Source organism: Monodelphis domestica, chromosome 1, assembly GCF_027887165.1.
Source record: "Monodelphis domestica isolate mMonDom1 chromosome 1, mMonDom1.pri, whole genome shotgun sequence".
Classification (NCBI taxonomy): Eukaryota; Metazoa; Chordata; class Mammalia; order Didelphimorphia; family Didelphidae; genus Monodelphis; species Monodelphis domestica.
In genome coordinates this window covers 276,266,625-276,278,636 of record NC_077227.1, presented here as the reverse complement: position 1 = coordinate 276,278,636, position 12,012 = coordinate 276,266,625, and the positions used below count along the sequence as shown (strand labels likewise).

At 35.4% G+C, this 12,012-nt stretch overlaps 1 protein-coding gene across 25 annotated transcripts in view; it reads right to left on the bottom strand.

Moving 5' to 3' along the window:
* FUT8 (fucosyltransferase 8) overlaps positions 1–12,012 on the bottom strand; it is a 461,812-nt gene that overhangs the window by 430,550 nt on the left and 19,250 nt on the right. For 2 of the 25 annotated variants that reach the window (XM_056810916.1, XM_056810917.1), the window contains one exon: positions 9,948–10,096. The exons of 22 other annotated variants lie outside the window; for them this stretch is intronic. The gene's annotated coding sequence lies outside the window, so the exon portion shown is untranslated. Of the gene's footprint in view, positions 1–9,947; positions 10,418–12,012 lie in introns of those variants that run through there. One more of the 25 variants, XM_056810918.1, reaches the window with a different exon arrangement.

The window sequence follows — 12,012 nt, the reverse complement described above, 5'->3', positions numbered from 1 at the left end:
AGACAATGATTAAAAAAAAAGTTAAATACTACAGGACCAAAAACAGATCCCTGGGACACTCCTCTGTAGACTTTCAGCAAAGATGACAAGGAATCATTAATAACCACTTGGTATGGCCTTTCAACCACTTCAACTAATTTAAACCAATTATATTATTGTCTAGTTCATACCTCTCCATATTTTTCATAAGAAATGTACTTTACATAAGTGATGTACTTTACTAAATAATAAAATATATATAATAAACATCTACAGCATTTTCCAATATATTTTATCTGTTGTTCAATTTTATTTTCTTGCTAAAGAGGCCAGAGATAGATGCTCTGTGGGAAAAGTAGCTATTGATCTTAAAATTTCATCTTCTACAAGAAGTCTTCCCCAAACTTTCTGAAGGCAAGGGTTACTTTTTGCCTTTTTATGTATCCCTTTCCCTTACCACAATACCTGGCACATGCAAGGTGCTTAATAAAATGTTTACTAACTATTGACTAAATAGGGAGAGATGTCTTTTCAGTGAGAAGTAATTTAAGTAGATCCACAGAAGCTAACAGGGGGAAAGTTCCTCCAGTAAGAATTTGAGAAAGACAAGAACTGTAGTGATTGGTGATTCCTTGAGCAAGGATAACAAGGCAGCTATCTGTTGATCTGATAAGACCGAGAGAGGTCTGTTGTCTTGTGAGGACATTTACTTAAGAAATAATAGAGAACCCCCCCCAAAAAAATGTATCAAAATACTTAACTATTTCTGTTGATTCATAAAAGCACAAATGATGTTGCCAGAAAGAACCTAAAAGGTACTGCCAAAGATAAAGAGTTCTTGGAAAAGACACTGAAAAACATAAGGGAGTAGGCTATTATTTCCCTCACAGCTGTATGATGAAGGCAAGGGACAATGAAGAGAAAGGGCAATTTGAGAAGTGAAAAATGGCTACACTGGTGTCCAAGAAAGAGATGTAGATTTCTGGCATGTAGCTCCTGTCCAGGGAGGAATGCACTGAACAAAGGGCAGTATGAATGTATTTACCAGGGCAGCCTGGTGGCTCATTACTTCCTGGCTTTCTGAGCAAATCACTTAACCCCAACTTCTTAGCCCTTACTGACTGCTCTTCAGACGAATACTAAGGTTCTAAACCGAAGGTAAGAGTATTGTTTTGGAGGGGGGGGGGAGGGGAAGAGGAGGGGGGAGGAGAAAAAAAGAAAAGAAGAAAGAATTTGTCATGAGTCTAGCAAATCTAATCAAAAGAGCTTTTAACTGTGGGCATGGTGAAGTCATGAATACTCTGTGCCTCAATTTCCTTATGTATAAAATAAGGGGATTCAATCACTTCTAAGATCCTTTCCAACTCTAAACTCTAAATTGAAAAGCCTATGATCTATAAAATAGCAAATGTAATATCAACCTCACTGGGTTGTTGTGAAGATCAAACAAGAGAATATCTGACAGACCATAAAGGCACAAAATAAATGTCTATAATTATTTTTCCAAGTAATAATTCATAATCTCAAAAATGTAGAGCTGGAAGGAACCTTTGTAACCAAAGATCCAACCCACTCATTTTTACAGATAAGGAAATTCAAGCCATGGGGGATTAAATGTTTTACAAAGGAGATTAAATGTCTTGCATAGGGCATGCAGGTAGTACATCTCAGAAGTGGAATGTGAACCCAGGTCCTCTGACTTCAAAGCCAGTGTTGCCTCCTAATACTCTGGATGAAGATTACTAATACCCAGATAATAGCACGCAGTTAGCCAGCACACTGATTTGTTCAGTCATGAAAAGCATACACACTGCAGATAAATGAATTGTAGCAAAAACTGAATAGGAAGCAATCAAGTTGTATCACATTTGGGAAAGTGCATTGCACTTTTAATGCTCCCATGATGTTCAGGTTGGCAAAGCCTGTTTTTTGCCAAACCCTATCTAACACCAATATTTTCTCAGTCCAATCAATTAATAAATACTCAAGGAGCTTACAATATTATTACACAATGGCACAGACTACCACTATTTCTAAAGAATCAAAATTCCAGCCAATGTAAAGGGCAACAGAAAGATACAAGTGGCTGCATATACAATATGGTCAATGTTGGCGTAAGAGTAAAATTGTTCCCTCCACATAATGCACTTAGGATACTTTACTTTATTATCCTGTTTTTCATAAAGTTTTGATAAACAATGGCTTCTCTGGGACCACAGGCAGAATATTTAAGAGGTAGTATTATATCTTTAATTTGGGACAATTGCTCCAAACTCATCCCAATGGCTCCCATTTACCCCTAACTGTGGGTGAAGAAAGGTAGGTTGTACATAGTGGATAATGAATAATGTTGTGCGATAAAATTTGACAAATATATATAAATCCCTAGTGTGCTAAAGGTACACTTCTATACACTGGAAATATCAAGACAAAAATGAGACATTCTCCACCTTCAAGGAGTTTACATGAAGTTTCTGTCTGCAGAAGCAATATAAACACAAGTATTCTTGAAGGAGGAAGAAAGCAAAAATAACTGAAGATTCTTTAAAGATTAAAACTATCTTGGAAATTTAAAAGTTCCAAGTCAATCCAAAGATTCTGTTGTCAAACATTAGGACTATCTCCTTTCCCAGGTGGCTGCAGTTCTGGTAGATCTGATAGATCTGATTTACACAGATGGATATGATGTATAAGCTTGTCTCACCTCACCTCAATCCTCATCTTTGAAAAGTGAAAAATATACAGTTAAGATACTAACAGATTCACCTTCACCTATCTCTAAGTGCTCAACTTAGGGCTTAAAAAAATTAATCAGGAAAAAAGTGAGCAAATCTTCCTTGAGACTCCAGGTCTAGAGACCTCAGTTCTAGTCACAGATCTGCCACTAAATAAAGTTATCAACTTCTATGAGTCAATTCCTCCTTTGCAAAATAAGGAGAGGAATAAGTTTGGAATAGATGACCTTAATTTTGTGACAGATATATTTCTTCTCCTTTTTGGTAAATTAAAAAGAAAAAGAGAAAAAATTAAAGCATTTCTTTTGGTTTCCCTAGTTGACCACTATTACAATAAGTAATTTCCTTTTGAAATTTATAGAATGTGGGTTACATTTTTCCTAATATTAATCACTTAACAGATTTTGGGATACATGAATTAAATTAATCATATAAGAATTTGGCAAACAAATCCACAAAGTTTAAAATTAAGTTAAAGACCGTTTCATCCTAAATTTAGAAATGTTATCTTTACAATATCAAATTACCTTAACAAATTCTCATTTAATATTTTTACAGTTTTCAAAACTGAATATACCTTGCCAACTTTCCTTTTTATTTCTCTTATAAATAACTGAACACAAAAGAACTTTTTTATTAAGGCATTTTGACAGTATCTTTTAGGCTGCTTGTCCCCATGCAGTTTCTAATGCAACCTACTTACTCCTACATTCCATCTCTCTACTATCCTTGGGAGACTTGATATTTAATGCTTCAGAGACTGTGGTATTCTATACTTTGAAGCCATATAATATCTCCAGAATATTATGGTAAGAAAATGAGTCTTTATTGCAAGACCAGGTTTGGAATCAAGAAAAGTGAAAAGCACTTCACAGTTTCACAAATGCAATCCAAATGTAAACTCTCTTCTACTCAATTCTAGTCCCTATCCATCTGCAAGATCTGTCCTGCAATTGAAAGACAAAAGCAATGAGATGAAAAACCCAACCACATATCACTGTCTAGACAATAGGCATTCCCCATTCACTTTGTTTTTCTTATGTGGATACTTGGGTGAAACTTAGTGATTTTGGATCTCATTTAGGAAGCTTTGCAGTGCTCCCACTTTTGGCAAAAGAAGCCCTAATGACATAAAAAATGAGCATCTGGGGGAACCTCATTATCTACAATATCTCTCTCTTCCATTTGGATTCTGTGCAACTTTCCAATATTAAAAGGAAGGTCCCCATATATATTGAGCAGACTCCCTTTCCAATGAAAGATTTCTGGGAGTACAAAAGACAAGAATCACAGAGGATGAGATAAAAATGGTTCAGAACTTGGGAAGGTACACACGTTGATAAAATTAAAAATTGATTCAAGAAAGAAGTATAATAGAACTCCACAGAGAGGCAGCATGGACAGCTGGTCTCTGAGTTAAGAAGGCCTGAGATCAAGTCTCAACTCTGTACCCTACAACAGGGAACTCTCTAAATTTAAGAAAACATACTGATCTTCACAAGTTGAAGATATTCCTCACTAGAACTCCCATACAAAGGACACATCACATTCATTCATGGCTATGACAAAACCACAGGTGAGCCAGTAAGATCTGAACATCCTTAACAGACTATACAAAAACTATTCACCCAAAGAATTTGTGTAAATTTTACTTCCAAGGGGCCTAAAAGTTTTTTACTCATTGAGAGAACTCTAATAAATATATTGTTATACTAAAAAATTCAATTGTTCTGGAATTATGGAAATTCCCAAATGGAGACAGAATAATGCACTATGCTACATATCATAAAAAATTAAGATATTTATCCAAAAGATGAAGATAAATATACTAAAGTTAACTCCATCGAAAATCTGTAATCATAATGAAGCGCCAGGAAGGAAAATGAACTTTACATGTTAGCTTCATTTCTAATGTGATAAAAGCATGGTATCATGGTTAATTAGAAATGTGTCACAATCTTGGGAAACCAATTCCAAAAATCAGATAAATTAAGTGACTTCAGCAAAACGTGGACATATAGCATTTTAAGTTAATAATTTTAAATGTTTTACCTTTCCCCCAAGTAAAACAATCCCTATTTTCCTTGAAGACTCAAGCTATTTGTCAACTCTTTTTTTCTTCTCTCTTCCTTTCTCTTCTCCCTCTATCCCTCTCCCTGTCCTCTCCATATCTTCCTCCTCCCCCCCACCCTTAAATTATCATTCATATAACTCACTTGTTTATGTAGAATTTCTCCTATTTTCCTGTAACATGTGAGCTCTTTGACATCAAGGACTGTTTTTCTTTCTCCAAAGAGGTAGTACTGGGTTTAAGTTAAGGAAGACCTGCATTCAAATCCAGCCTCAGAGAACAGCACCTGCACCACCAATGCCTACCTCAGTTTCCTCAATTGTAAAATGGGGGTATTATAATAATAATAATACCTACTGTACAGGGTTAGTGTGGGAGTCAAATGAGATAATATTTGTAAAGGTCCCAACTAAGTATCTGACACATAGTAAGCACTTATATAAATTTTTATTTCCTTCCCTTTTCTTCCTTCACATAGTACTCTACAAAAAGTAAGCAGCATCCTCTTACTCTAACAAGAAAAATATCTTTAAAGTACTGAATCACTATTTGTCAAGAAACATTCTTATGCTTTCTGTATATGTTGGGGGTAAGTTTTGATAACTTTTCAAAAATAGTATTTCAAAAAGTATTTTCATTTGTGTGAGATAATGCAAATCATTTTATAACAAAAATTACCTCTTAAAATGTGCACACCTGGTGGATAGCTTTGAAAAACTGAGTATTCTAAATAAATCAATGCAGCTTCATACTCTGACCCAAAAAGATATCAGTTGGAGATATACGTAATAAATGTCCAATATAACATGGTGAAGCACAAACGTTGTCCCTGCTCCAGGGAAGGCTGAGGCTAATGGATCTCTTGTATTTCAAAGTTCTGACCTATAGCAGAACCAATGCATTAAGCCCAAGTAGAAACCTCTTTATGAATTACTTAGCCAGCGCAATTAAATATGAATGTATAAGGAACCCATTTGCCAAGAACAAATATGATACATGTGGGGCTTATATAGTGAGTTCAAAATAATGGTTATTGATTTGAACCTAAAAGTCTTAATATGTTTCCCTTCATGTGAACAGAGTTCTCTAGTTTCAAAATTAAATGAAAACCATACAAATTTAGCTACCATTCATAGTCTTATTTGCATCAAAGGAAAGTTTCTACTATGCTATTCAAATTATCTCATCTCAATTAGTAGTTTAAAATGATTTCTAGTAGCAATATCATCAATGACACCATGCTTCAAAAATATCCAACTCCAAGAAAGGTCACATCCACCAGATTAATAATATTTTTATTTTTGCATATCAGATTTCCATAAAGAATTTTAATCAACAAATGCCAGTGCATGTTGTTTTAATTTAATTTATTTTACTGTTTTTGTATCTACATTTAACTAAAATCTGCACTGTTCTAGATTTTATATGAACAAAATACAAGCTAAGAAAATTATTTATGTAAATTGACTTATAAAAAAGAGTCACAATAATTTATTTGTAAAAACAAAAGGGGAAGGATCACTATAATTACTTTGGAAACCACTATTTATAAACTCCATTTCATCACAACTAAAATGTCCATTTCCCCAGAGCTGAATTAAGCTGAACTGTTGAGCTGTTGCTGGTAGTAGGCTAGCCCATGTCAATACATGCAACTTTCCGCCCAAATTCACTTAAATACAATAACAATTATTCAATGTAAAACTGACTGAAATAAGCAGCATCGCATTGTGGATAGAGAGCCCATCTCTGGATCAGGATGACTTGAGTTCAGGTTCAGTCTCATATTAAGACTGGGCTTGTGACTCTAGGCCAAGTAACTACTACTCCCAGTCAACTCTCTAAAGCTGTAAGTTGAGGATTAGGTACTGACCTACTTGTTAAGAAGTTTGTTTGTTTTCCTGGAAGTTCCCATTACCAATGAAATCCCAGGTCCAGTACAAAAGAGAAACAGAGTGACAAGAGACAGTCAGTTTGGGAAGGAATCAAAAAAATTTAGGAATTTTTTATTTGTTTAAAAGTCAAAGCTATATTCCCCAAGTAATAAATAGCAAAGGCAGTTTTCAAAGGAAAAAATCCAAGCTATCAAGAGCAATATGAAAAAAATATATATTCTAAATCACTAATTAAAGAAATGCAAATTTAAACAACTCTGAGGTACCACTTCACACCCATTAGATTGACTAAATTGACAAAAAAAAGAAAATGACAAAACACTAGAGGTGCTTTGGGAAAACAAATACTTTAATACACTGTGGATGGAATTCTAAACTATTCCAACCATTCAGGAAAGCAATTTGGAACTATGCTAACAAAAACAAAGACACAAATACTATTAAACCATGCATAACCTTTGACCTAGCAATAATGCTATTAGGTCTATATTCCAAAGAGAGCAAATAAAGGAAAAGAACCCAAAGACATAAAAATGTTTAAAGCAATTCATTTTAGAGTGGCAAAGAAATCCCAATTGGGGAATGACTGAATAAGATATGGTCTATGAATATATGGAATATTATTGTGTTGTGAGAAATGATGGAGAAGAGAGGTTAATTTCAGAAAATCCTGGGAATGGGAACACATACACACTGCTACAAGGTGAAGGGAAAAGAAACAGGTGAACAATTTACACAATAACAATATTAAAGATAATCAATTTTCAAAAGACTTAGGAATTCCAATACAGTGACCAACCACAATTCTAAAGGACTCATGACAAAAAATGCTATCCGCTTACAAGAGAGAAAGCAAATAGACTCAGTTTAGACTGAAGCATATTTTCTTTTCCTTTCTTTTTTTGGAGGGGATACAGTCAATTGAAGTCAATTTTTTTTTGTATGAATATACATATTTGTCAATGTGTGAGTAAGGATAAAGAAGGAAGAGAATTTAGAACTAAAAATAAAACTGAATTTTAAAAAGTCAGATCTATATCATAATTGAGGAGTGGCTACATAAGTTGTACATGAATGTAATAGAATATTACTGTCCTATATGAAAGGATGAATATGAGAACATTTAAAAACTTATGAATACTTACACATGCTGTAAGAAATTATGAAGAACAAAGCCTGAAAAGGCTTCAGTGAACTATTACAAATGAATTAAGCAGAACCAAGGAAACTAAATACAGTAACAATGATGTAAGAACAAAAACTGGATGATGTGAAATTATAACAATCAAACAGCCTAAATACAAATATGAATACAACTTTCTCCTTGTTCTCTGAAGAGGTGGGAGATTATGGATGTGGAAATTTTATTTCTACAGAGTGAGTTTTTTTAATATGTTTTGTTGGTTTGGATTTTTCCTCTCACCCTTTTCCTTTTCTCTGTGGGCAAGAGAGTCTTGGGGAGGGGTGGCTCTGCTGGACCCCTCCTTCTACCACCCTGCCCAGTCTGGCTATGGTGCTGAACCTTGGGTAGGGAGAAGTGCAGAAGGTTATTTGGTGTGCTTTATTTAGGTGCCTGTGGCCCTGTCATAGCCCAGCTAGGAAGACTTTTTAAATACAGAATTGGTGGCATGCTTGTTTACTTCTCTAAAAAAATGAATTTATTGGAAAACCTAGAATTTTATTGGAAATTTATTGGAAAAAAAATATAAAAACAAGATATCAACAAAAAAATTCTTTAAGTTATAATTGTGCTTAATAGCACTTTCCCTATAAAATAAAATATATATATATAATATATAAATATATATATAAATATATAAATATATAAAATATATATATATAATAAAATATAAAATAGGACTTTCCCTAGATATGGCCTGGCATATCACACTTAGATAATGGCAAATCACACTTAAAAGTGACAAACACAGGTTATTAGAACTAGAAAGGAACTTAAGAGACCATAAAGTTCCATCCACTCCCTCCTTAATATTTAATGAGATAAAAATAAACAACTTTGCTAAATATTACTGAAAGATAGATAAAATATTACTTCTTCCTTCAGTTCCTTCTTCCTTCAGTCATGGCCAATAAAGACCATATAATTTAAAATACCAAAAGCCTATTATTTTTCACTTAATACTTTATCTAGTAGACTAATCAGATGAAATAATATATGTAAAAACATTTTGTGAATCTTAAAACCTTCTATGTTAGCTATTGTGGCAATTAAGAACACAGTGGATTAAGGACTAGATTGTCATCAGGAAGACCTGAGTTTGAATCCTGCTTCAGGCACCTGTGTCACTGGGCAAGTAATTCTACTTCTCAGCCTTTTACCTCAACTATGAAGTGAGGATAATAAAGTGTACCTACCTCAGAGGTTGGTGTGAAGATCAAAGGCAATAATATAAGTGCTATGTTGATGGTATCTATTATTATTATTATTATTATTATTATTATTATTATTATTAATGACATTGGTACAGAAGTTTAACTGTGCTGATCTTAACTAAATATGTGTACATATGTAAGGGGATGCCAGAGTTTCATGAGCCAGTCCTGCAAGGCAGTGGCACGATAACTGATTCACATAACTGCTGGACCAGTGCAAGCCCTGGATCACTTCACATCTCTGAATTATCTCTCCCCTCTCCAATACCTCTTCCACACTGCTGCCAAGGTGATCTTCCTAAGCATAATAAGTCTGTCCATGTCATCCCTCTACAAGTTAACCTGAATGGCTCCCTAATACTCCTAGCATCAAATATCAAAGCCACTGCTTGGCTTTTAACCCCCTTCTCAATCTGAACCCTTCCTACTCTCCCAGTCTTCTCTTTCTACATACTCAATGATCCAGTGACAAAGGCCTTGCTTTTCCTTGAACACAACACTCCATCTTCTCTCTACTGTGCCTTTTCCCTGGCTATTCCCAATAACCTGGAGTTGTCTTCCCTCTCCATTCACCTCATTTAGGGTTGATAGTCTTCATAAGAATGTCAGAGAACTCATGAAATCATAACTCCTCTGTAACAAACCAAAAGTTCTCTGTCCCTTTCTTATTATACCCAGGACCTACATGGCAAAGTTCATGCTTAATAAATGATTGCTTGTTGACTGTTGATAGGGATGAAAAGGAATAAGCCAATAAAAGCTGAGAATTTTATTTACAGTCAAGAATCACATAATCGGTCAGTTTTCCTCTACTGTAGTTTCATATATGTAAAAATCAGCCTGTGAGGCAATCACAACAACATTTCCCCTTACCTTCCATAGGATTCTGGAATGCACTACTGTTTAGCTGTAATTCCAATAAGATAATCATGGGAGGACTTGGATTCAAACCCCAGCTCTGCCACTTGCTACATACATGATGTTGACAGTCATCTGACTTCTCTAAACCTCAGTTTCTTCAGCTGTAAAATAACCAGGGTACGGTCAGTTCTCTCTAAATCAATGACTTGTCAAAAACTTGTAGATCCTACAAAAATGTCACGTGTAATAGTGGTATTGAGAGTAAAATTTAAAGTTTCATCTTTCAAATGTGTCTTCCACATAGATGGCAAATTGGCATGTCTTTGCCCTGCTCAAAATTTTTCAGTGACTTGTTAGATTTAGGACTCAATCTAAAGTCAGTGAACTTTTTCAAAAAGTTACTTTGTTAGAGAGAGCTAGGTAGCATATTGGACAGAGCACCAGAACTGGAATCAGGAGGACCTAGATTCAAAACTGGCCTCTAATACCTCCTAGCTGTGTGACCCTGGGCAAGTCACTTAAATTCCATTTGCCTAGTCCTTGCCCTTCTTAAAGTTGTTAATAAGACTGAAAGTAAAGGTTAAAAAAATTATTTTGTTAGCTATTTTAAGAGTTGATTTTCTTTGTAGTGCGATGTATTTCAGTTTATACATTTAAAAATATTATGAGTAGTCAATTATTTACCAGAATGCCAAGAGGGATCCCTGACACCATAAAGGTTAAGAAAGAACCCTCTTCTATAATATAATACAAAGTTTTCTGTGTGGACCGACCCAGTCTGGCTCCGGTCAATATTTCTAGCCTTTTTTTTCACGTTATACTCCTAAGAGCACATTACATCTTCTCGAGCCCAAATAGTCTACCTGTTGATCTCCAGAAGAGACATTCCAACTCCACCTCTATGATTTTGTAAAGGCTGTCCCCATTCATGACTAGAACACTTGCCCCTGCTTCACAGAAAGTTCCTTTGAGGGACAGCTCCAGTGTCATCTCCTATAGAAAGCCTATCCTGATTCTGCAGTGCCTTCCCCCCATTACTTTACTTTCTCTTTCTCTTTTCCTTGTTTCTAGCCTGGGTTTCCAAATCTCAACCAAGAGATAAGTACAAGGGCTACTCACAGGCCCTGTGAATCCACCCTTAAGCTTTAACCTGCTCCACTTCCAATTTGGACCAGTTCTCCAACCATTTCATTTTGGTTTTTTAAAAGCATGAATAGAGCCAAAAGGTAATACGCTGCCTTCATGCCAAAGGTAGCGCTCAGAAAATAGGCAACACTGTTAAGCCCTTCCACACCCCTACCTCTTCAAAATCTGCTCTACATATTCCATTAGAAAGATTTCAGCTTCTGACAAATCAGTGTTGAATTCTCCCCACAAGTGTACTCAACCCTGCCTATGTCCTTCTTTCCCAAAGTTGGAATAAAATACAATTCAGCTTCTCTGACAATTTTGTTGTGCTTGAGACTCCTTGTACCTTTGGAAGAAATGAGGACAAGCAGTGGTCCTGGCTTAGGTTATATCCCTAAAGTGATTCTACTTCAGGATCACCTGGAGCACTATAAAGTCATATTCTGTTGCCTTAGCATACTCTGTATACATATACTTCCTGTTCTACCCTACCAATCTATTCTGAGGCAGGGTCATTTCTACTGTTCATGCATCCCTATGTGCACTCACAGCATGTAATTACAGATCTGCTCAACACATGAGTCAGTGTAAAATGCACCCCAAGGGCAAGGCCCCCCAATTCATGATCCTCAGCAACAGATTCTTCTACTTTAACAGTGAGAGGATTGCACTCCTTCTGACAGGGGTGGCTAAGAATTAAATATCTACAAAAGTATCCTTATGCTCAAGCTACTACCAAATTAACTATGCAGCATCCTAATATCTAGACAATGTCAAGAAGAGGTTCCCCTCAACCTCTCCCTGGCATGTTCTAGTTAAGTGTGGTGGAAACAAAATCCTAACTCCTTCCCCTCATACAAGTTAGGCTAGTTTTTCCTTAAAAGTTACAAAAACCAACTTGATTGGTTCAGGGAACTAAAGTCTCAGTTTATTGACATCACTTCCTTGG